Raw genomic sequence first — 13,975 nt, 5'->3', positions numbered from 1 at the left:
TTTTATCCAGACGTGCAAATGCTGCCCCCTAGCCCTAACAGGTTAACGAGAGTCTTGTCTTTAAAATGCTGTGAAATAGTCATATGTTTGAAAAATGGAAGTTTTCGGATTTTAGAGGAATTTGTATTTCGCGCCACGCCCATCATTGGATATTGGAGCAGGTGTTCCGCTAGCGGAACGTCTAGATGTAAGAGGTTAATATAAACAACAAACCGAGTGTAGACAGTACAATGTTCTGTTGTGCGCTCTGATGACGTATGTTGCATGATGACGTCACCTGACACCTAATTGTCTCATGGTGATTGGTTGAGTGAATCCCTTTTTGGTGATTCAGCAAACGTTCTTATCCAGATCAACTTACAGTCAGTGCATTCAACTAAGGTAGATAAACGACAACATATCACAGTCATAGCAAGAAAAAATATATTTCACTAACGGTTACTGAGAATGTTAATATAGTTTACATTTACATTTACATTTAAGTCATTTAGCAGACGCTCTTATCCAGAGCGACTTACAAAATGGTGCATTCACCTTATGATATCCAGTGGAACAACCACTTTACAATAGTGCATCTAAATCTTTTAAGGGGGGGGGTTAGAAGGATTACTTTATCCTATCCTAGGTATTCCTTAAAGAGGTGGGGTTTCAGGTGTCTCCGGAAGGTGGTGATTGACTCCGCTGTCCTGGCGTCGTGAGGGAGCTTGTTCCACCATTGGGGTGCCAGAGCAGCGAACAGTTTTGACTGGGCTGAGCGGGAACTGTGCTTCCTCAGAGGTAGGGGGGCCAGCAGGCCAGTGGTGGATGAACGCAGTGCCCTTGTTTGGGTGTAGGGCCTGATCAGAGCCTGAAGGTATGGAGGTGCTGTTCCCTTCACAGCTCCGTAGGCAATCACCATGGTCTTGTAGCGGATGCGAGCTTCAACTGGAAGCCAGTGGAGAGAGCGGAGGAGCGGGGTGACGTGAGAGAACTTGGGAAGGTTGAACACCAGACGGGCTGCGGCGTTCTGGATGAGTTGTAGGGGTTTAATGGCACAGGCAGGGAGCCCAGCCAACAGCGAGTTGCAGTAATCCAGACGGGAGATGACAAGTGCCTGGATTAGGACCTGCGTCGCTTCCTGTGTGAGGCAGGGTCGTACTCTGCGAATGTTGTAGAGCATGAACCTACAGGATCGGGTCACCGCCTTGATGTTAGTGGAGAACGACAGGGTGTTGTCCAGGATCACGCCAAGGTTCTTAGCACTCTGGGAGGAGGACACAAGGGAGTTGTCAACCGTGATGGCGAGATCATGGAACGGGCAGTCCTTCCCCGGGAGGAAGAGCAGCTCCGTCTTGCCGAGGTTCAGCTTGAGCTGGTGATCCGTCATCCACACTGATATGTCTGACAGACATGCAGAGATGCGATTCGCCGCCTGGTTATCAGAAGGGGGAAAGGAGAAGATTAATTGTGTGTCGTCTGCATAGCAATGATAGGAGAGACCATGTGAGGATATGACAGAGCCAAGTGACTTGGTGTATAGCGAGAATAGGAGAGGGCCTAGAACAGAGCCCTGGGGGACACCAGTGGTGAGAGCGCATGGTGCGGAGACAGATTCTCGCCACGCCACCTGGTAGGAGCGACCTGTCAGGTAGGACGCAATCCAAGCGTGGGCCGCGCCGGAGATGCCAAACTCGGAGAGGGTGGAGAGGAGGATCTGATGGTTCACAGTATCAAAGGCAGCAGATAGGTCTAGAAGGATGAGAGCAGAGGAGAGAGAGTTAGCTTTAGCAGTGCGGAGAGCCTCCGTGACACAGAGAAGAGCAGTCTCAGTTGAATGCCCAGTCTTGAAACCTGACTGATTAGGATCAAGAAGGTCATTCTGAGAGAGATAGCAGGAGGGCTGGCCAAGGACGGCACGTTCAAGAGTTTTGGAGAGAAAAGAAAGAAGGGATACTGGTCTGTAGTTGTTGACATCGGAGGGATCGAGTGTAGGTTTTTTCAGAAGGGGTGCAACTCTCGCTCTCTTGAAGACGGAAGGGACGTAGCCAGCGGTCAAGGATGAGTTGATGAGCGAGGTGAGGAAGGGGAGAAGGTCTCCGGAAATGGTCTGGAGAAGAGAGGAGGGGATAGGGTCAAGTGGGCAGGTTGTTGGGCGGCCGGGCCGTCACAAGACGCGAGATTTCATCTGGAGAGAGAGGGGAGAAAGAGGTCAAAGCACAGGGTAGGGCAGTGTGAGCAGGACCAGCGGTGTCGTTTGACTTAGCAAACGAGGATCGGATATCGTCAACCTTCTTTTCAAAATGGTTGACGAAGTCATCCGCAGAGAGGGAGGAGGGGGGGAGGGGGAGGAGGATTCAGGAGGGAGGAGAAGGTAGCAAAGAGCTTCCTAGGGTTAGAGGCAGATGCTTGGAATTTAGAGTGGTAGAAAGTGGCTTTAGCAGCAGAGACAGAAGAGGAGAATGTAGAGTGGAGTGAGTGAAAGGATGCCAGGTCCGCAGGGAGGCGAGTTTTCCTCCATTTCCGCTCGGCTGCCCGGAGCCTTGTTCTGTGAGCTCGTAGTGAGTCGTCGAGCCACGGAGCAGGAGGGGAGGACCGAGCCGGCCTGGAGGATAGGGGACAGAGAAAATCAAAGGATGCAGAAAGGGAGGAGAGGAGGGTTGAGGAGGCAGAATCAGGAGATAGGTTGGAGAAGGTTTGAGCAGAGGGAAGAGATGATAGGATGGAAGAGGAGAGTTGAAGTGGCCTGTTGGTTTATTCGGTAGATTGGACTACTTTGAATGTCATCGCTGCCAATTGTAAAGCTTTTGAAAAAGCTAACATATGTGCATGTGACAGATGGGAGCAAAAATAAATATTCTAGGTTGCAATCTTCATTTGGTTCCTCATTCCTATTAAATGGATTTAAAAAGTATAGTTGTGATAAAATGCTTACCTCATTGAGAATGTTTCTGCAGTTGAAGTTTGGCCATAGAATCAATGACACAAAAATACTTATTTTCAATGTCTGTAAAAGACATATTTTCAACGATCATTCAGAACCAAAAATGTACCTGATTTAAACATTGGAAAATACGTATTTTCATCGTCCTGAAAATACGTATTTGAAACATCCGGAAAATAAGTATTTTTACCTTTCATTCAGAACCTAAAATTGACATAAATTCAAAGTCTCTTTTTAAATGTCTTTCCAACATCATTTTGCTTACTGGGATATATCACTCCTTCAAAACACTGTCAGACAAAACAGCTTTCAGTTTAGCCATGTTTTCAATCAACTTTAATTTATACCACATTCTAATCTACCCGCAGCTCAGATGCTCAGAGCAGTCTAGATTGATTGACCTCTGCTTTTCCCAATAGATAAAGCTGTCAGTAAAATGACAAATAACTTGGCAGCCATTTTGTCTGAAGATGTTCTTGAAAACTGACAACGTATAAGGTGTAGGACAGAGCAATGACAGCTTTTTGACCTATCACTTAAAACAGAGGAAGTCCTAAAATGGACACAGTGTATTTGACCCATCATAGACTTTACAGTGTTTCTGTATTGATCCAATGCTCCAACGTGGCAAACATTTTATGACATCTGCACAACTTAGACAGAGCAGAGCACAATTTTCCTAATGAACATGTGTACTGGGAAGAAGGAAAAGTTGAGCATATGTATTATTCTGCATTAATGAAGGACAAGAATGCTTGACTAATTAGACAGAACTAGAGCTCACTTGTTATGTGCTGATACTGTTTGAGGAAGTAGAGGAAACACTGCATGGTAGAATAGCAAAACAGCTGAGGAAACGAGGAAAAAGACTACAGTATGTAGCTAGATTGTTTTCCACCTCTTTAAATCGAATCAGGATATGCAGGAGAGGGAGAGTGCAGAAATATACAACTTTGATCAGGAGAGGCTCAGACAGGTGTTTAGCCAGGTAATTAGGTGGTATATGCATTTCAGTTTTCTCACATTTAATGATGTGATGACTCACTCTGCTACAGTACATGCCACAGTACAGCACAACACCCACATTACCTTACCAGTACCTAATCAATGTACCTAATCACAAACTACATAAACATATTCCTATAGCATACTGATGTTAACGAGCATTACTGAAATTAATAAATATCTAATAAACAACTATCTCCACCTGCGAAACTACCATTTTGTTCCTTGTCTTTTTAATTTTAACTGTTCAATTATTAATAACATTAGGCTCAATAGGCTGTTTAAACAGTTCTACAAGATAATGCAGTAACTAAGACAAAATAAAGAGACAAAGTAAAAGACTTCGCAGTTTGAACTAACATTTCGACTGAAAGTGTTGCCATTTTCAATGACGGTAATTATACCGAGAACAAACCGCTGTGCAACAGATGAGCTATTTGTTTTAATGCTCTACTTATTTCTCCCTACTGCTGTGTCTCTTTAGACATGTGTCGTGTGTACAATCACACCCCTATGGACTCTAGCCACTAAAAGAGGGCTCTTTCATAATAAACAGGCCCTCTTCTGAACCATAAAAAGAGCTCGTTGCCCACTCAAACTGTACAAATGTTATAATCTGGCCACAAAGATATGTTTACAAAAATAATGTCAACATATATAATGTCCATCATTCCAAAGGCACAGATTTGTTATGTCTTGTGTTCTGCAAATGCAGCTCAAATCTGGGCAATGTGTCAGCCTAATAATTGCCCCAAGGCATTGATCTTGAGTGGGCACATGTTTGGTTATGTTGTGTGGCTACAGTACTTCTTAGTAAGTAAGTGTTCCTACGGCCTTTCCTCTCTGGACAGGAAATGTTCCCTATAAGAATAAATCACTCATGTACAGAGGTACAAAGAAACCCCAGGGACTAGGGCGGTTGGCTAAGGCCTCAATCTGCAATCGTGGGTTCTCTAGGGGCAACGATAATCCGTCCACTGCCCGGGACTCTGTCTACGGGAGAAAACAGGCAGAATGCAGAGCATTTACAGCCAAGTGGAGAGTTTACATTACATTACCATGACAACGTACTGGTATAGAATGATAGGAATCACCCCAATATGTGCAGTTGGACAGAAACTGTACAATCAGATAGAGATCACTAATACAATTATTTCTGTGTTGTTGGTTACTTATTCAGTGCTTCTTTTTTTCTTGAAGTCTAAACGCTTACAACGTAATGAGATGGAAGGATTTCTCTGAATTATGATTCAAAGAATACACTGATGGACTAGTTAATTCATCTATTTGAATAACATCAATCTAATCCCAATAGGGTATATGATTCAAAGAATCAATCTAATCCCAATAGGGTCTATGATTCAAAGAATCAATCTAATCCCAATAGGGTCTATGATTCAAAGAATCAATCTAATCCCAATAGGGTCTATGCAGACAATGCACTACAACAAAGAGGAACATTTTCTGTCTGGATATTTGTGTTGTTCTGCACCTCGATTCAAAACAATACTCTCCTAATTCAATAGTGTAAGAAAAGGAATAATTTAATGACCTGAAAATATTGCTCAATGTTTGTGTTGTTTCTGGGGCAATTATAATCCAAAGAAAGTAGTATAATGTCCCTATTGTTATCAGATCGATTCAGCCCCAATTTCGATGCCAGTTGCATTTGTTAATCATGATTTAAAGATTTTCTCATTTAGAATGTACTTTTTGTTCAGAGCCCAGCACTTCAAGCCAAGCCTCCTCCATGTCATCTATCTCGCTCGCTCTCTCTGTCTCCCCCTCTCTCTTCCTAACCCTCATAATGTCAGTCACATCTCAGCCCTACACTTGTCTGTCTATGAGGAATGTAAAAAAGTAGCTTACCCGGTCCATAGAAAGCTGCTCTATCTGCATCGATTGGTGAAGAGGAAGCTTCTCTGTCTGCACCAATTGGTGCATAGAAAGCCTCTCTGTCTGCACCGATTGGTGAAGAGGAAGCTTCTCTGTCTGCACCAATTGGTGCATAGAAAGCTTCTCTGTCTGCACCGATTGGTGAAGAGGAAGCTTCTCTGTCTGCACCGATTGGTGAAGAGGAAGCTTCTCTGTCTGCACCGATTGGTGGATAGGAAGCTTCTCTGTCTGCACCGAATGGTGGATAGGAAGCCACTCTGTCTGCACCGATTGGTAGCTAGGAAGCTTCTTTGTCTGCAAAGATTGGTGGATAGGAAGCTTCTTTGTCTGCACCAATTGGTGGATAGAAAGCTGCTCTATCTGCACCGATTGGTGGATAGGAAGCTTCTCAATTAAGTGCTCTCTGGAGAAAGTGTCCCAAAATGGCTTCTTGACAGAGACAAAAATAATTTTGGAACACTTAGGTCCCAGGAACATTAGGCTGGATCAGACTGACACTGGTGATGGGGGGAAAACATTGCTCCAGTTACATATCACAATATTATATTTACCCCTAATTGATAGTTACAGTCTTGTCCCATCGTTGCAACTCCCGTGCAGACTCTGGAGATGCGAAGGTCGAGAGCCGTGCTGCATCCTCTGAAACACGACCCCGCCAAGCTGCACTGCTTCTTGACACGATGCCCACTTAATCCGGTGTGTTGTGTAATCTGTGAATGTATTGTAATGTTTTTAAAATTGTATAAACTGCCTTAATTTTGCCGGACCCCAGGAAGAGTCGATGCTCCATTGGCAGCAGCTAATGGGGATCCATAATAAATACAAATCCAGAAGCACCAACACACTACACCTGGCGGACAGTGTATGCGCCCAGCCCGCCACAGGAATTGCTAGAGTGCGATGGGACAAGGACATCCTGGCCGGCCAAACCCTCCCCAATTGTTTGCAGCCTCATGGGTCTCTTGGTGGTGGCTGGCTGCGACACAGCCTGGAATCAAACCAGGATCTGTAGTGAATCAGCTAGCACTGTGATGCAGTGTCTTAGACCGCTGCGCCACTCAGAAGGCCCTGTCACAATATTATTTTGAGACGATATTATAGCGATACTTTGATATAGTATCGACACATTGACTAGCGCTAGTCGACTGTACCTGCGCCAAAACTCTGGTATTTTCATCCTATAGCTTGTTCTCCATCTTCTTTTTAAACAGTGAGCCAACATGTTTTCAGCACTTTTATTTCTGACCAAATCCAGTTTTCTCATGCCCTCTTGTCTCTCTGCAGAAATACATGTAGATTAATTAAAATCGCAGTACATATCGTATCGGCACCTAAGTATTGTGATAATATCGTATCGTGCAGTCCCTGGAAATTTCCAGCCCTACCTGACACCGATAGATTTTTAATTATAGCTTTTGTATGTTTTTAAGTATTTTTTGCATAAAGAGGAATCTTTAGGAATGAGATATTGATAACGGTTTTAACTTACGGAACTAGCAATGATGCACTTTCACCACAGTAGTCATTAGCATTTACAGATGTAGGATCTTAATTTGAGCCACTATAGGCATTAGCGCTTACAGATGTATGATCATAATTTGAGCCACTATAGGCATTAGTGTTTACAGATGTAGGATCTTAATTTGAGCCAGTTTGCTGCAGTAGGAACATTTTACCTGCAGCAACAAGAATTATTATGTGGATTATGTGGACATTTTAAAAACTGAAGCCTCCTGCAACAGGGTGATGAAATAAAGATCCTTCATCTGTATGACATTAATGACCACATTCAAATCAGTCTTTCTCCAAAAACAGAAACTTGCCTAATTGGTATTCATGCAACACAAACTATCACCGTCAGAGGTATCAAACTCAGTCAGGATGCTTGACAGAAAAAATTGCCAGGCATCACATTATAAAGCATATACTCTTAGAAAAAAAAGCGTTCTTTGCCGGTCCCTGTAGAAGAACCCTTTCGGGTTCCATGAAGAATGGTTTTGACATGAAACCCAGAAGGGTTCTACCTGCAACCAAAACGGGTTCATCAAAGGGTTCTCCTATGGGGACAGACTACAGACCCCTTTTAGGTTCTAGATAGCACCTTTTTTCTAAGAGCATAGGGCTCAGCAAGAGCACGAGATATGTTCCTCTTATAGTGAAAAGCAACGTATTTCAGTGGAGCAAAGAGAGGTAAGACACCCGCTTGTATGTCAGAAGCAGCTACTGTAATTACTGTCGGATGTGGAACCTCATTACCCATCTATTCAGCGTAGATGTTTCTTCAATTTCCCTTTGAACAAAGAAACGTCTCATGTTTTAAAATAATCCAACGGGATAGCACCGTTAGCTGACTGGGATCCAACTGGGTTATATAAAACAATTAGCATATCTACCAGCTCTATCTGTAGCTGCCGGATGCAGCTTTCCCTCATTTCATTTGAAATCAAAGGTTAATTTAATGTTAAGGTTAATTGACCAATTAGGGTGCAGCACTCTTTCTGACCTTCTCTGACTGATTGGTATCGGACACATTGATCCTGAGAGCACTGCGGTGCTGGTAGAGCTTTAAGACACTGATTACATGACGGGATTACAGCAGCAAACCCCAAGGCGCACAATTTGTGATAAAACAGAAAAACATTGTTGTGATACAAACTAACAAGAGAAAAATGAATACATTTTCGTTTACAATGGTGTTAGACCTGACCCTGCTTGCAGAAACTGCAGAAGGAAATTACATTGACCACGATAGACAGTGTATGTCTCCATTTGCCCTATTGTTCGATGAAAATGTTTTAGAAAGTTAACTTCATAATTGTGACCAATTAGTTGATATGAATGTTTTACAAGTTATTAGAACTGTTTTATCAGGTTATAATAGATATTCGTTAATTAGAGAGATTCAAGATATTTTCTGGTAAGTTTGTATACTTGTCAGCCAGCAGTTCCGAAAGTGTCGCTCATGAGCCAAAAGTGGTCCCGTAAATTGTGTTCTACGTTACTTATGTGCAGATATGTGCACCACGTTATTGCTCTCTCTCTCTCTCGCTCTGCTGTGGGTGCATCATGTGACTCTTGCTAGCTGTCACTCAAATGGTGAGGGGCTGAAACTCGAACTGTAATTGCTAGCAGGCTGGCCCACATGCAGGGAACATTTAGGGGAAATGGCAAAGCACAGCTTCCAGAAAAACTGTCGCTTCAAACTAGGGATTCTGTGGCTAATTGAGGCAAGACAGTAAATCTGCTCATAGATTATGCATATATAAACCACACATTGACACATCCAGCCCAAAGCGGGAGGTTTAAAAATACTTACTAGTCCCCAAAGTTCCGGAGCATGTCTTTAATGGGGCCTATGTGAATGACCTTTAAACATTGTGGTTGAATTATTTTGACATTGATAGTTTTAAATAATTAAATAAAATACATTATATAAAAACAAAAGGCTGTATCAAACCAAAACACACTGCAGGCTTCTCAGAGCAGAACCACAATGCTTTAGGATGATTGTTTCTGAAAAGAAGGGGAAAAAAACGAACCCACAGCACAGTGCTGCTAGGTGAGATGACTGGGCCATTGCAGACAGAAAATCTGTGACCGTCATTTCAGTCGGTCCCCGGCATCAAGTAGCATAAGAAAGAGAAATGAGAGTGACAGGAGGAGACAGGTAATTGCTGCTCAGAGGACAGAATGAGGGCACTTGTGCGTGGAGAGACATTCAGATGCTCCTCGGTATTTCAGTTCTGATCATTTTCTTCAAGCAGCCGATAGGGGGGAGGGATTATATAACATCACCCTGACCTCCTCTACACCTTTTTCAAACTTGGTTGCATAACAGCGGCATTGTGTAACCCATGAAAGGAATTGCAAATCTGAATGTGAATAATTTGAGGCCCATTCCTTCAGATACAATTGACGGCGCAACTGCTGTAGCCACTCTTGATCAAGCTAGGTAGTGTGTAGCGAGTCTGTCAACAGCACACCCTGTAGTAGTCGTAGGCTAGGTTTGGCAGGATATCTGAGGGTTGAAGTAACACCATGTGGCTCTTGTTTTCTACACATTTCTCTGTCTAGGAGGCTCGTAATACTGATGTCATGTGTTGGAAAATAGACCTGAGAAGAATGGAGACCGTGCATCACTTAGCATCATAATGGGAGTTGAACGCCACTTTGCATATCCCTGAAGTATTGTGTATGGTGGTTGAGTAATTATGCCATCTGTTAACAGCATTGACACAATAATTTGTCATTGGAAACAGCAGGACCAAAATGAACATGTTTATTGGTGATCCATTCACACAATGAAAATATCATTGGACTTAACAGGATATATCTTCAACTCTTTACACCAGTATTGACAACAACACTAGTGTACACTATGTTAATATAATGTAGCTATTGAGATTGGGAAGGAGTTCATTGTAGAGAACTGGTTTGATTAATGAGTTTGCAAGGGGTGAGTTTGAGTTTTCCTACCAGACACGTTCTTGAAATTGCAGTTGGAGAAGCCTGAAGGATCAATATTTGTTCTTTTTAAAACAATACAGCAGAGAAAGGTCATGGAAACTTACTCCAATATTGGATGTGTGAGATCAAAATTACTGCGGCAGAAAAAAGCTATAGAATCCGTCTCAATGGGCATTTGGAATTCAACTCACCGCCGAAATTGTCTACTTAAGTGATAATGCCAGAGAAGCCGGTGTTTGCAGGATATATTGGCACGGATGTTGTTAGGCCCGAGACAAAGTCGAGGGCAGGCAAACCTGCCGATATATCCTCCAAACACCAGCTTCGAGGGCATTATCACTTTAATACAACGGGTTACCAACATATTAAAATAATGATTGACATATTTTCATTCAAAACATTGTTTGGATGAATTTATTCATACTATTTCATGCTTCCACGAGATATAGTCCTGACACAATTATACTGTGGGGTTGCTACCGAAGCCGGCTGGTCATTGTAAAATGTATTTCTGTCACATCGTGGACGTCTGGTGACAGACAAACACAAGCAAATAGAAAAAGGGCTGTGATGAAAGTGAGGAATATCTGATAGGAAGGTTAGGGTTAAATAGAAATCGTTGTGATGAAAGCGAGGTATATCTGATAGGAAGGTTAGGGTTAAATAGAAATCGTTGTGATGAAAGCGAGGAATATCTGCGGAGGTTAGGCCTTTCATACATTGAAGCCTTATGTTAGGAATCAAAAGGACAACGTACAGTAGGTTAAGTAATTAAATATGAACTGAAATCCAATTTATATTCAGTCAATAAAAAACAAGTGCCATTTGACAATTATAAATTGAAACCGTAATATCAACTGGTCCACAAATGCTATTAGGCCACCGAAACATATCTTACGTTATGAGCGGTGTTACCTGCTCGGCTCTGGCGGGGTCACAGCGGCGCTTTGCACTGACAAAAGATGTGATGCGAGATTGCTGCTGCTTGTCCCTCTCCGAGACGAGAACGTTTCTTTGTGCTTGATAAGCATGGGATTTCTCACGGAGCTACTTGTGCTGTGAGATGAGAGCTTGATGTTCTATAAGATACTCTACAGTTTGCATAGCTGTATAATGTCATAGCCTAGTTTTGTTATAATTTTGCAGATAATACTATTATTTCCTGTGCCCTTATCACAGTCAAGCCGCACTTATTTTATCTAAAAAAAAAAAACATGATGTAATATAACAGAATATATTCCAAATAAAAAAAGTTGCCAGTGCGAAGTGATGAGCATCTCGCGTCTGGAACAGTAATTCATTCTCAAAGCGTGATCATTTGAAACGGGGCTCAATTTAGGGGAGGGGGGGGGGGTGAAAGAAGAAAAAAAATCTGGGTTACAAACCAAAAATCTGTCTTCTTTTTGATATACAGACGTTCGATTTAGTTTATTCTGCCTGTTCTTTCGAATTTTCTACATGGATGAACAATTCCACATTGAATATTGCACGATGGTGAATTATGGTTATAACATCTGTTTGGCGAGCTAGCCTAGGCTTAATGATTCTGATGAAAATACTCTATTCATCTTTAACAAACCAATGTTTTTGCATATTTTCATGGTTCATCTTGTCTATATTTAGAGGGGTTACAGATTAGGCCAGGGGTAGGATCTGGCCCGCATGTGGTTTGAGTAAAAAACAAATAAACCCAACGTACTATCAAATGACTGAAACCAATTTGAAACTGTGCAGACATGATCATGGACATACATTGATCAACTGTACATTCACACAGTTTCTTGACTGCGTCCAGCTTGCTTATAACCATGGAAATGAAAGCTAGACAGTATTCCAAAAACGATGCATAGATAGAGGGCTATTTATTTATTGTTTTGACAGCGAGGAAATATAAAACATTTTCAGTGCGGCCCTCCGGCCATCTTTGAAGACAGGAATGCGGTCTCGGGGCAAAATTTATTTGGCAACCCTGGCCTAGGCTAACCAATTCTAAATGGCACTAGCAGTTGGCAAAGTAGCCTAAGTGGAAAATAGACGGGATGCAATTATTCCAAAACTTCAGCTCGTGGTTGGAACACATATTTCCCTACTTCAATCAACCAGTCCATTTTGAATTTGGGGGAAAAAAACATTGTTATTTGGCAAGGCTTGAAGCTTGTGTATCCCATCAGTTGTATACGTTTTTGTAGGCCTAATGGGGGCCTGGGTGCACACTCAGAATGCATGTGTGTAGAGGGAGCGGTCTGAACGCAATTGAGTGCGGCTTTGTTTCTTTTTTTTGTTGTGCCCCGCAAATTCACATGTACACATGGAACACTAGAATCAAAGTAAATTAACATTGTATATTTTTTTATGGACACAATTTCACTTGACTGTTCGGGCAGCCACAAAGCACATTCCACCAAATACTTTTACAGTATTAGATTATTATTATTTTTTAATCTGGTTAAATATTGAGTTTTAATGTCCGTTCGAGTACTCGATTATGCATGCCCATCCTTACTGAGAAGTTGGCTTTTGATATATTTTTTTAAAGCAGCACCACCAGCAGCATGGGCATTAGGGGCAGCGGCCAACTTGTGATTGATCCCAAAAAATAACTAATTGTACTTAAAAAAAATATATATATATATTGTGTAATTCATGGATTGTTTTAGATGCTCATAAACGTTTTCAGTTACTTACTACTCTGCCCCTCAGTGACTTCTAGCTCCGCCTCAGTGACTGCTAGCTCCGCCTCAGTGACTGCTAGCTCCACCTCAGTGACTGCTAGCTCCGCCTTCGATTGTTTTGCTATGAGGGGGAACTGCCCCAATGAAATTGCAGGATTTCATAGCATAAATTATAACAACATCAAGTAAATGGACAATCCTGGGGTGCTCAAATCTGTGTCCGTTCAGTCAGAACTTCTGGGTCTGCTCTAGTCTCCTCCTACCAATGAGTCTCTCGCGCCAGATGGTTTACTTACTTCCACACACGAGACTAGATCTAATCTATCAGGTACAGATGGCACTAAAGCAAAAAGCAAATTGTAATTCACTTATAAATAAATAAATTAATAATAATATAACAGTCATGGGAGCCTGGGAGCTGATAAACCAGACAACTACTTCCAACAAGAGTGGAAGGACTGAGGGATACACTAGCTAGAACCTTCTCATCGAGGATCTGGTAGGACAAAAAGAATGGCCAGTTATATTGTTTACCGCTGACGTTGTTCATCAGGTTCTACTGTGGGTGACAGGGCGACATGTTGTGTGGACTAAAACAGCATAAAATCGGGTGTATCCCAAAGCATCAAATTAATTAGCCAGGTGCAATAATTCATTTTTTTGGTCAAATTAACCAGTTAGCTATCTACCTTTAGAAGCAGATAGCTCGTTGTAGCTTGCTAGCCAGTTAAGTCCTATGCCAAATTCAAGCGTTTCTAAAATAATATCGGACTAACTCAGAAATGTGAAGTTATTTCAGAATTAAAGATAACTGGCTGACGCATCATGCTTTGTGAAATTATGTTAGTTAGCTATACCGAGTTAGATCATTTTTGTTTCATTTATTGCATCAGCATGCTTGTTACATTCTCTCTTGTGCAATCGTGTTCTTTAGTGTGCTGCTTGTTCCAAATAGTATAATCTAATTTGTTCAAAACAGTGGCAGCATGTGCAGCAGAGGTCATTCGGTTTTTGA

Source organism: Salmo salar, chromosome ssa19 (assembly GCF_905237065.1).
Source record: "Salmo salar chromosome ssa19, Ssal_v3.1, whole genome shotgun sequence".
Classification (NCBI taxonomy): Eukaryota; Metazoa; Chordata; class Actinopteri; order Salmoniformes; family Salmonidae; genus Salmo; species Salmo salar.
The sequence above is the reverse complement of the archived record's forward strand: the minus strand, read 5'-3'. Positions refer to the sequence as shown.